Genomic DNA, 15,790 nt, shown 5'->3' on the forward strand with positions numbered 1-15,790 from the left:
ACCAAACACTTTTATTATCACAGTGCAAGGGTGGGAAAGAATCTGCCCCCAAGACACTCACCATATATCTCTCAGGATAATGAACCAATTGAGGAGCGGTCCCCTTTAGTTTAATTTCTGAACAAAGGCAAAAAATGGGTGCACCTTAGGGTGTGATAGGGCTATTTGAGCTGACAGAGTATCAAGATGTGGGTTGTGGTAATATTTGTGACCTTTTGACCTTAAGAGAGTCTTCTTTTTATGCAATCGATTGACCAATTACAATGAAAACAAAATGGGGTTTTGAAAAAGACTCCAAAATTCATGGGAATTTGAAAAAGCTCCTTAAACAAGTATTCTTTCTATGTTATTATTATTTTTTGATGTGTCAGTTGTGTCTTTGCTACATAATCAAACATATCAAAGCGGAACATCAACCAGGTTTTTCATATCAACATCAACCAAAAGTTTCTCAACTCAACACTCAAGAGCCAAAAATCAAGAGAAAAACCAAGTGTTTACATCCAACAAGCTCAACAAATTTTGCCAACATTCAAGAATATGGAAGAAAATGGTGCTTCATGTGATCATAGGTCCTCACACATACAAGGAATGCATAGTTTAAGTTTTTCATCCACATCTTGCATAAATCTTCACAATTAGGAGAGTAAAAGTCCATCATTCACACTCCTCTTAGGATAGAGTCCTTGCATTACACATCTTAGTACCCAAATAAGTTTGCATAGTCTTCATTAAACATTTGTCATAGTCATTTTCATCATAGAAGTCTTAAGAAAATATCCTTTGCATGGGTCTAAAAGGAGATGGTGATTTTCCATTCGAACAACCCAATCTTGGACTAGACAATGATCAATTAGAGATAATTGATGGTTTGGACAACTTTGCTTGGGAAGTAAGAATTGATCTTCCAAAATATGAAGAAGTAGAAGTTGTCATAGATAACGAAATCTAGAAATTTGTCCGCCTTTATAAAAAGTTAGCAAAATAAATCAAGGAACAAAGAGAACAAGAAGAATTTCGACAATTTGTCGAAAAACTTATGGCAAATATTCCTCACTAGTAATATTAGAAGGGTGCCTTCATTCATAGATTGCATACATAGTTAAGTCATAAGTCTTGCGTCCATATCAATCTACCATTTGCATTTAGAAGATCATAGTGAATCAGAGTGTCAAGATCATGTGACTGTAACAATATCAAAAAAGGCAAAAAATTAAATGGATCCAAACAATGACCCATACTATAACCCAACTTGGAACATGAATGCACCTGGAAGCTCAAGCTCTCAATCAAGAAATAGGGCTTTGATACCCAAAGATCCTAATAGATTACCAACAATAGAAGAGATGCAAATAGGGTTAACACAAGAGGAAATAGAGGCAGCGCAACAAGACCCTCAAGTCTTAATGATAATCAACGCTCTTATCAACAACAATAGAGAAAGTATATATCTATCTTGATTCAAAATGGAGCAAAGTTGCCTCCTAATTTCAAAATCTCCACAATAACACCACCAGGAGCAACAATGAATCTAAATGCGACATAGATGTCTAATACATCTACAACAATAACTCCTACACAAAGTGTTGCTCCAATAACACAAATGGCTCCAACTCAAGCAACTATAAATTCTACACCAATGCTAGGGGTTACTTCAACAAGGTTCCAATCAATGCCTATGTTCAACTCACAAGCCAGTGGTACTCCACAAGTAACTACATCAATATCAGCTGGATTGCAACTAGTAGCCAAGGGATACAACATGGACATACCAATCCCTTTGGGTCTACTCAGGCTAGCACAATGCCTCGATTTACCTATTTCACAACACCTAGTAGTGGTTTTCATACAGTGTAAAGTCAAGCATCTTCAACAATGCCAATATACACCACCACTCCACCATATGCATAAGGCATGTCCTTGACACAAACATAAGTTTTGACTTAGCAAGTCCAAAACTTACAAAAGCAAATGGCGAGCATGCAAGAAAGCGAGGACAAGAAAAGATACACATTGGAAGATCTCGGGCCTTATCCCTATGATAGATCTCTATATATGCCACCCTTTCCTCCGCACTTAGAGACACCTAAGTTTGATAAATACAAAGGAAAGGGTGATCCAAGGGATCATATAAGAGAATTTTTCACATCTTGCATAGAAGTGGCACATGAAGACACTTATCTACTAAGACTATTTCCCTAAAGTCTTGGAGGGTCTGCATTAGAATGGTTCTCGCATCTACCTCCTAGAATTACTTCATGGGGAGAGTTAGTAGAGTTGTTTATCTCAAACTTCTCTCATAATATAGACAATCCAGTGAGCCTGATAGATTTGTGCACCACGAAGCAGAAAGAAACAGAGACCTTTGCTACGTTCTTGCAAAGATGGAGTTCACTGTATAGAAGGTATCCAAGCAATATACCAGAGGCAAAACAAGTGGACATATTCAGTGAGAATCTCCTTCCACCAGTCAAATATCCTTTGCAATCGCAATGTTTTGATAAATTCAAGGATATCATTGAAAAAGGTCTCAAATGTGAGAAGGCATTGTTGGAGCAAGGTATCATCAAAAATGGTAAAAAATCAGGAGCACCCAACAATGCAAGTGCGGATAAACTCAAATTTTGGTCAAGGAACAAGAACATTACAAATGATGTTGTGGTTGATGCAAGAGTGGTCAATAGAGCTCAACCCACACTATTACAAGGACCAAACCAAAATGTGAATAATTCACAAGCAAATAATGCAACTACAGACACTACCAATGCAATCCAATCCAATGTAGTTAGACCTCCAAGAAATATGGCACCAAAAAGAAATTTCACACCTTTGGGGGAGCCTATTGATGTTGCTTCAAAGAAGCTGATACAAACAAACATGATCACCTTGCCAGAAGCAAGACCATATGAACTAGGCCATTCAAACCAACCTGGTGGAATGACAATGATTTGTATGATTATCATCGTTCCAAAGGACATAAAACATGTAGTTGTTACAAGCTCAAGAATCTCATCCAGGACTTGATAGATCAAGGTGATGTAATAGTAGATACAAATAAAGGACCATCAAACCAGGCACATATCATATACACAGATCCTTTTGTGAAGCATAATCAAGGACAAATACCTACATCAAAAGGAGAATCATCTACGTCAAAAGGACAGGACAATACAACCAACTACACCAAGGTTGCATACGATTATACAGTCAATGCAATTAGTGAAGGGGAGGCAATGGTTGCAACCATCTCCATTAACTTTAAAAACATAGATGTTCATATAACTAGATTTACATAGTGTCAATCACTTCTCTAGCAAACAAAAGCAAAGATTTACCCCTTGTACATTCCCCTCTAATTGATTGGGTGCAAGAGGAGTTACCAAATTTGGACTGGTTCGAGAATGACGAAGCTATTGCAGAATTCCTTGGTGTTAGAGAAGGGTTTCCCTATGGGGATCATAAGGCGGGATTTGCAATAGACTTGGACAAAACAACATACTTTGGCAAGGCTAGGTCATCCTCAAATCTAGATGAATCAGAGGAGACATAAACAATGACTAGAGGAATTGGATGATCTTCTCATTGATAGAGAACAATCAGCACTCCTTATGGAAGAAACGGAAGAAGTCAACATTGGAGATTCAGAAAATATAAAAAAGAGATTCATCTAGCAAAATCTATAAACCCTATGGAGAAATAAAAATTTATCAGTTTCTTCAAGCAAAGACCCATCAACTTTGTATGGTCTTATGCAGATAAGGTAGGATTTGACCCCAAGTTGGTACTGCATCACTTACCTCTCTTACCAGGAGTAAAGCCATACAAGCAAAAATTGAGAAAAATGCATCCTCATATAGCCTTACTAGTCAAGATCGAATTGCAAAAACTATTAGATGTGGGCTTCATCAAACCTATCGATTATGAAGAGTGGATTTCCAATTTAGTCCCAGTGACTAAACATTCTAGGGGAATCCGGAACTATACAAATTTCAGAGATCTTAACAAGGCTTGTCCTAAAGATGATTTCCGCTCCCAAACATTGACATGATTGTAGATCTTACATCGGGGAATGAAATGCTATCACTTATGGACGGTTTTTCTGGTTATAATCAAATCAGAATAGCACCAGAGGACCAAGCTAAAACAACATGCACTTGTCCTTGGGGTACCTACTGCTGGAATGTAATGCCCGTTGGTCTCAAAAATGCAGGAGCAACATATCAAAGAGCTATGACCACATTGTTTCATGATATGATACATGATTTCATGGAAGACTATGTCGATGATATCCTAGAAAAATTACAAACCAGAGCAAATAATTTAGAGGTCTTGGCAAAAATATTCAACAATTTGGAACAATACAAGGTAAGATTCAATCCAAAGAAGTGTGTGTTTCATGTAACAACTAGAAAGTCATTAGGGTTCATAGTATCAAATAGAGGAATAGAGGTAGATCCTGCAAAGGTGAAAGCCATCTTAGAAATGCCAACACCAACAACACTTAAACAACTCAGAAGTCTACAAGGTCGGATTCAATCCATTCGGCACTTCATACACAGTTGGCAAATAAGTGCCACCCATTTCAACATCTTTTAAAGAAAGGTGTTACATTCAAATGGTCAGAACAATGCCAAGAGGAATTTCAATCTTTGAAAGACTATCTATTGACAACACTAGTTTTGATACCACCTATCCATGGAAGACCATTGCTCTTGTATATATCAGCCACCAACTCAGCTTTGGGTGCTCGTTTAGTACAACGCGATGATCAAGGGAAAGAATGAGCAGTCTACTACATTAGTGGGCTATCCCACATTAATGGTTCCCACTTTTGCAAACGAAAAAAATTGGCGGAGGTGGGGAAATTTTTGGGGAGGGGGTTCGAACGAACTAGGGATGTTCGAGCGAACCCCCCCCTCAGGGTTCGATCAAACCCCCATTCAATCGAACCACTTTTTAAATTGTTTTTTAACTTCTATAAAAATCGAAAATGACAGTTAAACTGTCATTTTCAAATTGTATTTTTGTGTCCAGAGGGGGTTAGAGAAAACCCGACATCAGCACCATGTCACCGTGCTCTGTCTAGAGCAACCAACACGTCTCACCTTTCAACTTTTGACCTACATTATTTCAGGTGCACAAAATAACCTTTTTTGTTTAATAATGTCTTTTTTTATTAAATTTATTTAAAAAATAATAAATAATGTGTTTGTTAATTTATATTTTTAATTAAATAATTGTATATTTATTGTTTTTCAGCATTTTAGAAAAACGTTTGAAAATTTAATGTTTTGATTTAATGTTGTAGCGTCCTAAAATTGCGACACTTGCAATTTCGACTGCATTTCAGTCTTCACGATGGCGACGCAACACGCAACCTGAATGGAGACCCCAAAACTCGCTCACGACACTGAAAACTGCATTTTTCAAGCACCCTGGCCTGAACCTCCTTGCACCCTGATGTCCCGGGAGGTGGGACAAGAGCGCCCAGCGCCCTGGTCCCTGGGTCCTATTTTGGGCCCGGTTTCCTAAGTGATATCGGGTCTTTTCGTTTGCAATTTGGAAATATACTTCCCTGGTCGGCCTAAGGTCGGGAAAATCAGTCTATCAGCCCTAAATGACAAGTATATAAACTCCATTTTCCTCTTTTATTCGATATGATGGAAAAAGCGTGGAAATTATACTCAAGCATTCAAGCATTCAAGCATTCAAGCCATTGATCATTCCAAGTCTCCATTCAAGGCTAAGTGTTGCATTCAAGACAAGGATTCAACCATTGAAGAGGAGATCACATACTTCATGCTACAACATACTACAACATACAACATCTAAACCTTCGCACATAAGGATACAAACATCCTTAGAACAAGGTATTAGTACTTGTTTTACAGTCATTTACATTTACAGCTCTTGCTCATTTCTTGGTTAATTCCAAAACCGGGGTTTGACCTAAAGGCAAACCCCTAATCCCTAACCCCCCAATCGTCTTCGCTTTTCTGTGTGTAGGTTGCAGGTACGCGACTGAAATTGAAGATCTGGAATCCTTGTGCCGAGACGAACAGATCCCCCTTCGTTTCGCGGATTTTTCGGAGGACCGTGGCGCCGGGCGCCATCGTCCCGACAACTTTTTCTCAAATTTGCAGGACAGCGCCGTATCGACATTTTACTGCTAATTCCAGGTCTGCAGCTTCATCCTATAACCCGAACTCAGTTTATAAGCGAATCTTTATGACTTTCTATGCATCCTTAGCTTAATTTCCTTAATCAACATTCTTTACAAAAGAGGGTAGCCTTGCTTTCCTAACCCTTGAAATTCATTTAGCATCCAACCTTACATTGTGTGGGATTGGATCTTATGAGTTTCAACCCCTCTTTTGAATGTAAAGTCTTCCCCCTAAGTGAAAACCCATCGAATCCTAGCGAACCTCCCTTCTCTCTCCTCGGAGTTAGAAGAGGGGAGACCGACTAGGGTTCGACCGCGATTTTCCGCTTTACATTTTGGTGAACCCGACGTGAACATCCTTTCTGATTTTTCATGCTTAGATCTGAAAAAATTGATTACATTTCCATGTTTGATCTTTTGCAAAGTTTTAGAGGTGATTGCATTAAAACCCTAAAATTTCTTTTTAGTAATTAAACTTGCGAAATGTCTAAATGTTAATGCTTGTTTCAGATCTGTCCTTCTATTACAAATTATCAATTCATATTTGTGCTTTAATTCTGAAAATTAAGTGGTTAAAAGTCAAAACCCTAATTTTTGAAACCCTCTTGATTCAACCTTTGTCCGACAATTTGACCGATCAAAACATCTCCAAATCAGCTGTAACTTTGGATTCCGCAATAAAATCACAATATCTTTCATCCCTGAAAATTTGGAAAAAAGTTGCGAGGACCGTGTTGCACTCCGAGCGCCATCGTCCCCGACATTTTTTCCAAAATTTCGGGAGCGAGATCTTGCTGTATTTTCCTGCTAAAATCCAGAATTTTGGCTGATTTTGTCAATTATAACACTTTCAAAATTACAGTCAAAGTTGGTCTTGTGATTGCGTGGTCTAAGGCTCCTAATCATTCAAAAATTATCGAAACTGAAATTTTGTGTCAAAATTGTGTTCTTACTGTCTTAGATCTGAAAATTGTATTTGCATTCATTCGAAATTTCGGTGCTTTATTCAAATTCTTGCATTTTGTGACTTTTGAAATTAAGTGTTTAATTACAACAACTTCGATTTCCGCTTTCAAAATTGAATTTTGCGTGAAATTGAGTCAATTTTCAAATTTCAAAATTTGCATTGCTCTTGACATTCCCTCTAAAATCATAAAATTCAAAATTTCAGTTTCCCTCTCTTTTTCAAAATTCAAAATTTTGCATTTTTCGACAATCTTGATAGGGTTCAATTTTGAATTTGCAACTTTAATTTGGCCTATCTACAGATCGTAAAATTCCTCAATTTTTTCAGATTAGCTCTAAAATCATCATACCTTTCATCCCTGCAAATTTCGAAAAAAGTTGCAAGGACCGTGTTGCACTCCGAGCGCCACGGTCCCGAACATTTTTTCCGAAATTTCGGGAGACTGTTGTGATTGCATTTAACAGCTTAAATCTGGAAGATTGGCTGTTTTTACTGAAAATTGCTACCTCTAAATTCAAAATCTTCTCTCTCTCTCTAGTGCATGAGTTTTACAACAAAAAGCCCTACTTACACTATTCCCGTTAGACGAAGCCGTAGAATTAAGTCTTTCCGAGGTTTAACTACTGAGGAGATGGAACCTAATTTGAGTAGTCTTTTTAACGAGGACATGGGAAATTCCTCTAATCCTCCTAATGATGAAGAAGCTCCCCATGAAGTTTCTGTTGAACAACTTTCCAAATTGGATAACCAATTTGACGATTTTCACCAATGGATGTCTCATGAGTATCCCGATAGTCAAGCTCTTCCTTTAATTGAGGGTCTAAAACGTATGCTTCAAAGTGATAAGAATGGAATTGATGTTTTGCGTGGTATTTCACACATTGTGAATTCGAATGTGATGCCTATGAAGAGTTGTGCTGAATCTTTAGGTTATACACAACCTCCTACACAAGTCAATCATTCTATTCCTTTGACCACTTCTATTGCTAGTTTACCTACCTTTACATCAAACATCATGGCTACCTCTATACAAGACATTCCTCCTGTGATTACCAGTCATGGGGGCAATCCTCCTTCTTCAATTAACCCTATTCCTTCATTCAATCCGACTTCTTCATTCATTCCTTCAATAAGTGTTCCTATTACATCTTCACAAATGAACATGACACAAGGGGGCAATTCATTTAACCATTCCATTCCTCCTTGTAGTGTTCCTCCTATCCAATCATCCCCTATGGTTGACTATCATAGGGTCCCACCACCTTACTCTTTACCATCTTTCAATAACATCACACCTCCATCTCAATCTAACACACCTAATATGAACTCTTCGACTGAAGCTACCATTAATAATCTTGCACAAACTGTCTCTTCTTTACAGCAACAAATTGCCTCTATGAATCAATCTAAGTTTAGTGTGCCCACATTTGATGTTGCGAGCCCACTTTCTCTTGACATTGTTCGAGCTATTCCTCCTAAGCATGTTGAAATCCCGCATTTGGAACTTTATAATGGTAAAGGAGATCCTCTAACACATGTTAAGACTTTTCAAACAATATGTACTGATTTTGCTTATGACCAAAGGTTGCTTGCAAAACTGTTCACTAGAACATTAAGAGACAAAGCCCTACAATGGTATTGCTCGTTGCCTTCTTATTCTATTACTTCTTTCGAACAACTTGCAAATGCTTTCATTCAACAATTTCAAAACAATATAAGTCCTAAAGTTACTTTGATTGATTTAATGCATTGTAAACAAGGTGTTAAAGAAAAAGTGACTGATTTCATTGGTAGATATAAGCATTTGTATGCTCAAATTTCTTTTCCAGTGCCTGATAATGATATTCAAAGAATCTTTATTTCTAATTTACAAAAAGATATTCGAGACAAACTTCTGTTTTCTGAGTTTACTTCTTTCCAACAGTTGTGCGCCACTCTTCACAATTATCAACTGACTGTGAGTCAAATGGAACAATCACATCCTATGGCTCCGAGTGATAAGGGTGATAGCAGTCAACAACCATTTGGGAAGTTTAAACCGAACAGAGATTCCATCAAATTCAATGAAAACATCATCAACAACAATGTGAATGCAGCATCAGGTGTGCCTCCTATTTCTAAATTTTTCAAGAAAGAAAGAAAGTATACTCCTTTGAATGAATCATTGCATGGTATTATGAATAAGTTATTGGGACAAAATGTGCTTACCCTTCCTCCTATAAGACAAATTGATCCTGCAAAGATTACTTCACCTTATTTTGATCACAAAGCTTTTTGTCACTTTCATCGTCAGCCTGGGCATGATACTGAAAAATGTTTTTCTCTAAAGGGTAAAATTCAAGATTTGATTGATAATAATACTATTTCTGTTTCTGGAGTGAATGATAAAGGCAACACATCTGTAGCTCCTCCTAACCAAAATCTTCAGATTTTTACTAATCCATTACCTTCTCATACTTCTCATACCTCTAATGTGATTGAGGCTAATGATTCCTCTCTCTCATCTGCTGGTCTTGTGTCTATGGCTCCGAATGTGATTAACTTTGTAGAGCAGCAAGAAATCCCTAAAGAATCTTCCATCACATTTGATTCCAGTGAAACCATTAGGGCACCTGATGGTCCTTTATACATAGTTGCAAAAGTTAAGAATACACCTTGCCGTGGAGTGCTTATTGATCCTTCGTGCATGGTTAATGTTATTACTGAAGAATTTCTTTTTACTTTGCAATTGAATCAAGTGATCTATGACAAAACAGATGTGATTGTGAAATTATTTGATGCATTTTCTTCTCCTGCAATTGGTTCTATTACATTGCCCATTGAGGTCCATAATAAATCTCTTGATGTGAACTTTGCTATTATTCCATCTTCCGAACAATTTCGTGTGAAGCTTGGCTATCCTTGGCTATCTTCCATGAAAGCTATTGCTTCTCCTATTCATAAGTGTTTGAAATTTCCCCATAATGGTGAAGTTGTTACTGTCAATCATAGTCTCTTTAAACCAGCTGAAAGAACTTCTAGTGTTCCTATAGATTACTTTTGGCCTAAACAATTCCAATCTCTTCCTCCGCGAAGTGATCATCTTTTTAAATCTTATCAAAAGTGGAAAACAGATATGATCCTATCTCTAAGTGAACCTAGAACACCTAAACTTGACATTCCTATCATTCTTGAGAAGGAAATTCTTCCTTTGAAAGACAAAACTAATGTCTTTCCCCAAGAAGATTCCCAACCCGTCCCTATGGATGCGACTATGTCTATGCCTAATAAATCTTCTAAAAATAGACCTATACCTCCTCGTCATGATGGACTTGGTCTTCTTCCTACACCAAAAACTCCTCCTTTATATGGAGCAGTTCCTCCTCCTGCCTTTTATAGAGAGAAGAGACCTTCTTCTTCTCCTATTATCCAGCCTAAGAGACCACAACCTAAACACCCAAGTGATAGGGATGAGAACATTCCTCCTCCTCTATCTTCTACACTTCCTACTAAGACTAGACGTAATCGTTCTGCACGGGAACGTCGACGAAAGCGTCGTCTTAGGGCTCAAGCAGCTGCTTCTCAAACTTTGCAATCTCCACAAACACCTTCAACAAGCATTATTCCCCTCAGCCGGATATTGAGCCTAAATCTCCTAAACATAAGATGCATGATGGTCTTGATCCTGTGCGAGTTAAAGATCCTATTTTTATAAATCTTGATGATGATATAGATGAAAATATTACTCCTCTTGCTTCTGATAGTGAATATGAACTTGTTGATGTCGATAACCATTTATCTAATGAATTTTCTAAAGCACTTATCCTAGCTCCTAGACAAGAACAATGTGGCTTGGAACATGAACATAGCCCTTGTTTGGATCTTGTGATAGCTCCATCTGCTGTGTTGGATGTTCCTCCTCTAGCGTGTTCCCTGCCTTCCCGAAACATTGATCAGCAAGATCGGGGGGTAGATGACATGCTAGACTAGTTACATTAGCATGGCAGATTCTCTCCCCCTCTCTTTTGTTACTTCTTCTATATGTTATTCTCATTCTTCTATTTGTCGTCCTTAGTGTTGTCTACTTGAGGACAATGCAAAGCATTGAGATCTCTTTGGTCTCTCTCATGTTGACTCAAAAGACACATGTGTTCCCTTCTTCTAGGTGACCTTTCTTGATTGGGGAATGAAGAACAATTATGCATACATACATATGATATATATACATGACTTATCATACAGCATACTGACCCCAAGGAAAGCAAAGTCACCTCGTGCTTTGTGTTTTGTGTCTATTATCCTTGGGCTTATCTCACACTTGGGGGCTAAATCCTTGCGATAACGTGCTCCTTTTTCCTTTCTCATTTCTTATGTGTATCACTACGTTAAAACAATCACCCCCGTTGAGGCGTGTGCGATCGCTTTAACGTAGGGGGGCATACACCCTGTCTATCCTTTCAAAGATACTTGAAAATTTCTTGGCAAACTTAGCTTTGTCTTGAAGATTTTTGGTATTTCTTTTGCATGACTCATAGTGAGGGAACCTTACTACTGACAGTCATGGTTCTCCCTCGTGATCTTCCCTTTTACTTTGTCAATCGAAGTTGTAAGATCCTTAGTCCACTGGGGGCTTGGTGTATCTTGCCTCCTTGACGTGGTGAAAGTCTTTCAACGTTGTTTCCTTGTACTTTACCGGAAGTATGAGCATACATACTCCCGCTAAAGTGGGGGCTAAATGTAGCGTCCTAAAATTGCGACACTTGCAATTTCGACTGCATTTCGGTCTTCACGATGGCGACGCAACACGCAACCTGAATGGAGACCCCAAAACTCGCTCACGACACTGAAAACTGCATTTTTCAAGCACCCTGGCCTGAACCTCCTTGCACCCTGATGTCCCGGGAGGTGGGACCAGAGCGCCCAGCGCCCTGGTCCCTGGGTCCTATTTTGGGCCCGGTTTCCTAAGTGATATCGGGTCTTTTCGTTTGCAATTTGGAAATATACTTCCCTGGTCGGCCTAAGGTCGGGAAAATCAGTCTATCAGCCCTAAATGACAAGTATATAAACTACATTTTCCTCTTTTATTCGATATGATGGAAAAAGCGTGGAAATTATACTCAAGCATTCAAGCATTCAAGCATTCAAGCCATTGATCATTCCAAGTCTCCATTCAAGGCTAAGTGTTGCATTCAAGACAAGGATTCAACCATTGAAGAGGAGATCACATACTTCATGCTACAACATACTACAACATACAACATCTAAACCTTCGCACATAAGGATACAAACATCCTTAGAACAAGGTATTAGTACTTGTTTTACAGTCATTTACATTTACAGCTCTTGCTCATTTCTTGGTTAATTCCAAAACCGGGGTTTGACCTAAAGGCAAACCCCTAATCCCTAACCCCCCAATCGTCTTCGCTTTTCTGTGTGTAGGTTGCAGGTACGCGGCTGAAATTGAAGATCTGGAATCCTTGTGCTGAGACGAACAGATCCCCCTTCGTTTCGCGGATTTTTCGGAGGACCGTGGCGCTGGGCGCCATCGTCCCGACAACTTTTTCTCAAATTTGCAGGACAGCGCTGTATCGACATTTTACTGCTAATTCCAGGTCCGCAGCTTCATCCTATAACCCGAACTCAGTTTATAAGCGAATCTTTATGACTTTCTATGCATCCTTAGCTTAATTTCCTTAATCAACATTCTTTACAAAAGAGGGTAGCCTTGCTTTCCTAACCCTTGAAATTCATTTAGCATCCAACCTTACATTGTGTGGGATTGGATCTTATGAGTTTCAACCCCTCTTTTGAATGTAAAGTCTTCCCCCTAAGTGAAAACCCATCGAATCCTAGCGAACCTCCCTTCTCTCTCCTCGGAGTTAGAAGAGGGGAGACCAACTAGGGTTCGACCGCGATTTTCCGCTTTACAAATGTCAATTTTTTAAAAAATTTAAATAAATGTATATGTATTTTTTTTCAACTTTTAAAAAAAATGTTATGAAAAACTTAGAAAACTAAGGTAGTAAATTAGAACTTAGAAAAACATTAGCAAAAAACAAAAATTAGAAAAATGTTACAAATCTAAATATAATAAATTAAAACGTTAGAAAAATTAATAAATTTAAATTTTAAAAAATATTATAAAACCTAGATAACAAGTTTAAACAAATTAGACAAAATAAATCCTCTACAATGTGACCCCTTTTCACATCCTACTACACACACAACATGACCCCTTAGGACCCCTTAAGACCACATATGCCCCTGATGACACTATACGTCCCCTTAGGACCATAGAGGATCACATAGTGGACCCTAAGGGGTCATATGTGGTCCTAAGGGGTCACACATGTGTTCTAACACATGTGTGACCCCTTAGGACTGCATGTCACCCCTTATAAAATCCTAGTGTGTACGACATACCCCTTAGTCCATTACATAGTGTCCTAAGGGGTCATATGTGGTCCTAAGGGGTCATGCATGTGTTAACAAATGTGTGACCTCTTAGGACCACATATGACCCTTTATAACATCATAGTGTGTACGACATACCCCTTAGGATCACATAGTGTCCTAAGGGGTCATATTTGGTCCTAAGGGGTCACACATGTGTGGTCCTAAGGGGTCATACATGTGTTCTAACACGTGCGTGACCCCTTGGGACCACATATGACCCCTTATAAATTCCTAGTGTGAACGACATACCCCTTAGTCCATCACATAGTGTCCTAAGGGGTCATATGTGCTCCTAAGGGGTCACACATGTGTTCTAACACATGCGTGACCCCTTAGGACCACATATGACCCCTTATAAAATCCTAGTGTGAACGACATACCCCTTAGTCCATCACATAGTGTCCTAAGGGGTCATATGTGCTCCTAAGGGGTCACACATGTGTGACCTGTTAGGACCACATATGACCCCTTATAACATCCTATTGTATACAACATGTACCCCTTAGGATCACATAGTGTCCTAGAAGGGGTCATATGTGTTCATAAGGGGTCATGCATGTGTGTTCTAACAATGTACATGTGTGACCCCTTAGGACCACATATGACCCCTTATAACATCCTAGTGTCTACGACATACGATCCCTTAAGATCACATGTACAGTGTCCTAAGGGGATGAATATGTGGTCCTAAGGGGTCACACATGTGTTCTAACATATGTGTGACCCCTTAGGACCACATATGACCCCTTATAACATCCTAGTGTACATGCGACATTCCCCTTAGGATCACATAGTGTCCTAAGGGGTCATATGTTGTCCTAAGAGGTCACTCGTGTGTTCTAACACACGCATAACCCCTTAGGACCACATATGACCCCTTATAACATCCTAGTGTACATACGACATTCCCCTTACAATCACATAGTGTCCTAAGGGGTCATATGTGGTCTTAAGAGGTCACGCTTGTGTTCTAACACACATGTGTGACCTTTTAGAACCACATATGACCCCTTATTAAATCCTAGTGTGTACGACATATCGGTCCCTTAAGATCACCTACATTAGTGTCCTAAGGGGTCAAGAATATGTGCTCCTAAGGGGTCATGCATGTGTTCTAACACATGTGTGACCCCTTAGAACTGCATATGACCCCTTATAAAATCCTAGTGTGAACGACATACCCCTTAGTCCATCACATAGTGTCCTAGAAGGGGTCATATATGGTCATAAGGGGTCATGCATGTATCTATCTTATTAAAACTACTAAGATGTGTCTATGCAAGCTGAGTGATAATGATGATTAATGCTATATATGATATCTATCTATATTATACAAGGAGTTAGTCGTAATTGCCAAATAAAAACCTTGATTGTGATGATTGATGTTTTGTGGGGATTGGTAGGTGCAAGCTTGAGTCATGATAATTGATATATAGTTTAAAGTGCACAATAGTTTGTCTCAGTAGGGAGTCATCCCTATTTTTTTATGATTGGAAAAAATAGGGGAGGTTCAATCTAAGTTGGAAGACTTTAATATATGCCTAAAATCCCCAGAGCTTGAACCACCCTCTATGGAGCCTCTTACATAATCTTATTTTCTCATCTCTAGATATTGATAATAAATGTTAGTTTGCTTCGTGTGTTCAAGGGTCAAATCAATCGCCTAATTTTACAAGAATGTAGCATTCAATGTCATCTTTTTCAAAAGTGTCCACGATGATCAATGTTATATTATTAATCTAATATGCAATAAGTTATACTCAAATACCAAATGTAAACTTTAATTATGATGGTTAATGTCATGTTGGGAAGTTTATAGTATCATTGTGTGCAAGCTTGAGTCATGACATATGATATTATATTTGAATTGAAGCATAATAGTGTGTCCTACTAGTGGTCCAACATTTATTTTATTTTATTTTTAAATCTTCACATGATTAAAAAGTGTATGATGTTGTATCAAAGTGTAAAGATGTCAATCTAGGATCTAACCCTAAATTACTCTTTATTCATAAATAAACTTAAATTTCAATCTCTAAGCATATTTTATACAAAATATAAGCAAACATCGAAAATGGATATAAATTACATTCATAGATATATCATAATAATGCACATGAATAATACAATATCCAATACTAAGAAGTTCTTATTTCCTACTTAGGCTTCCAAATTGCCTTAAGAATATACAAGAAGATGCATCCGTCGATCTTTAGTCTGAGTCA

Source organism: Cryptomeria japonica, chromosome 9 (genome assembly GCF_030272615.1).
Source record: "Cryptomeria japonica chromosome 9, Sugi_1.0, whole genome shotgun sequence".
In the NCBI taxonomy this organism is placed as follows: domain Eukaryota; kingdom Viridiplantae; phylum Streptophyta; class Pinopsida; order Cupressales; family Cupressaceae; genus Cryptomeria; species Cryptomeria japonica.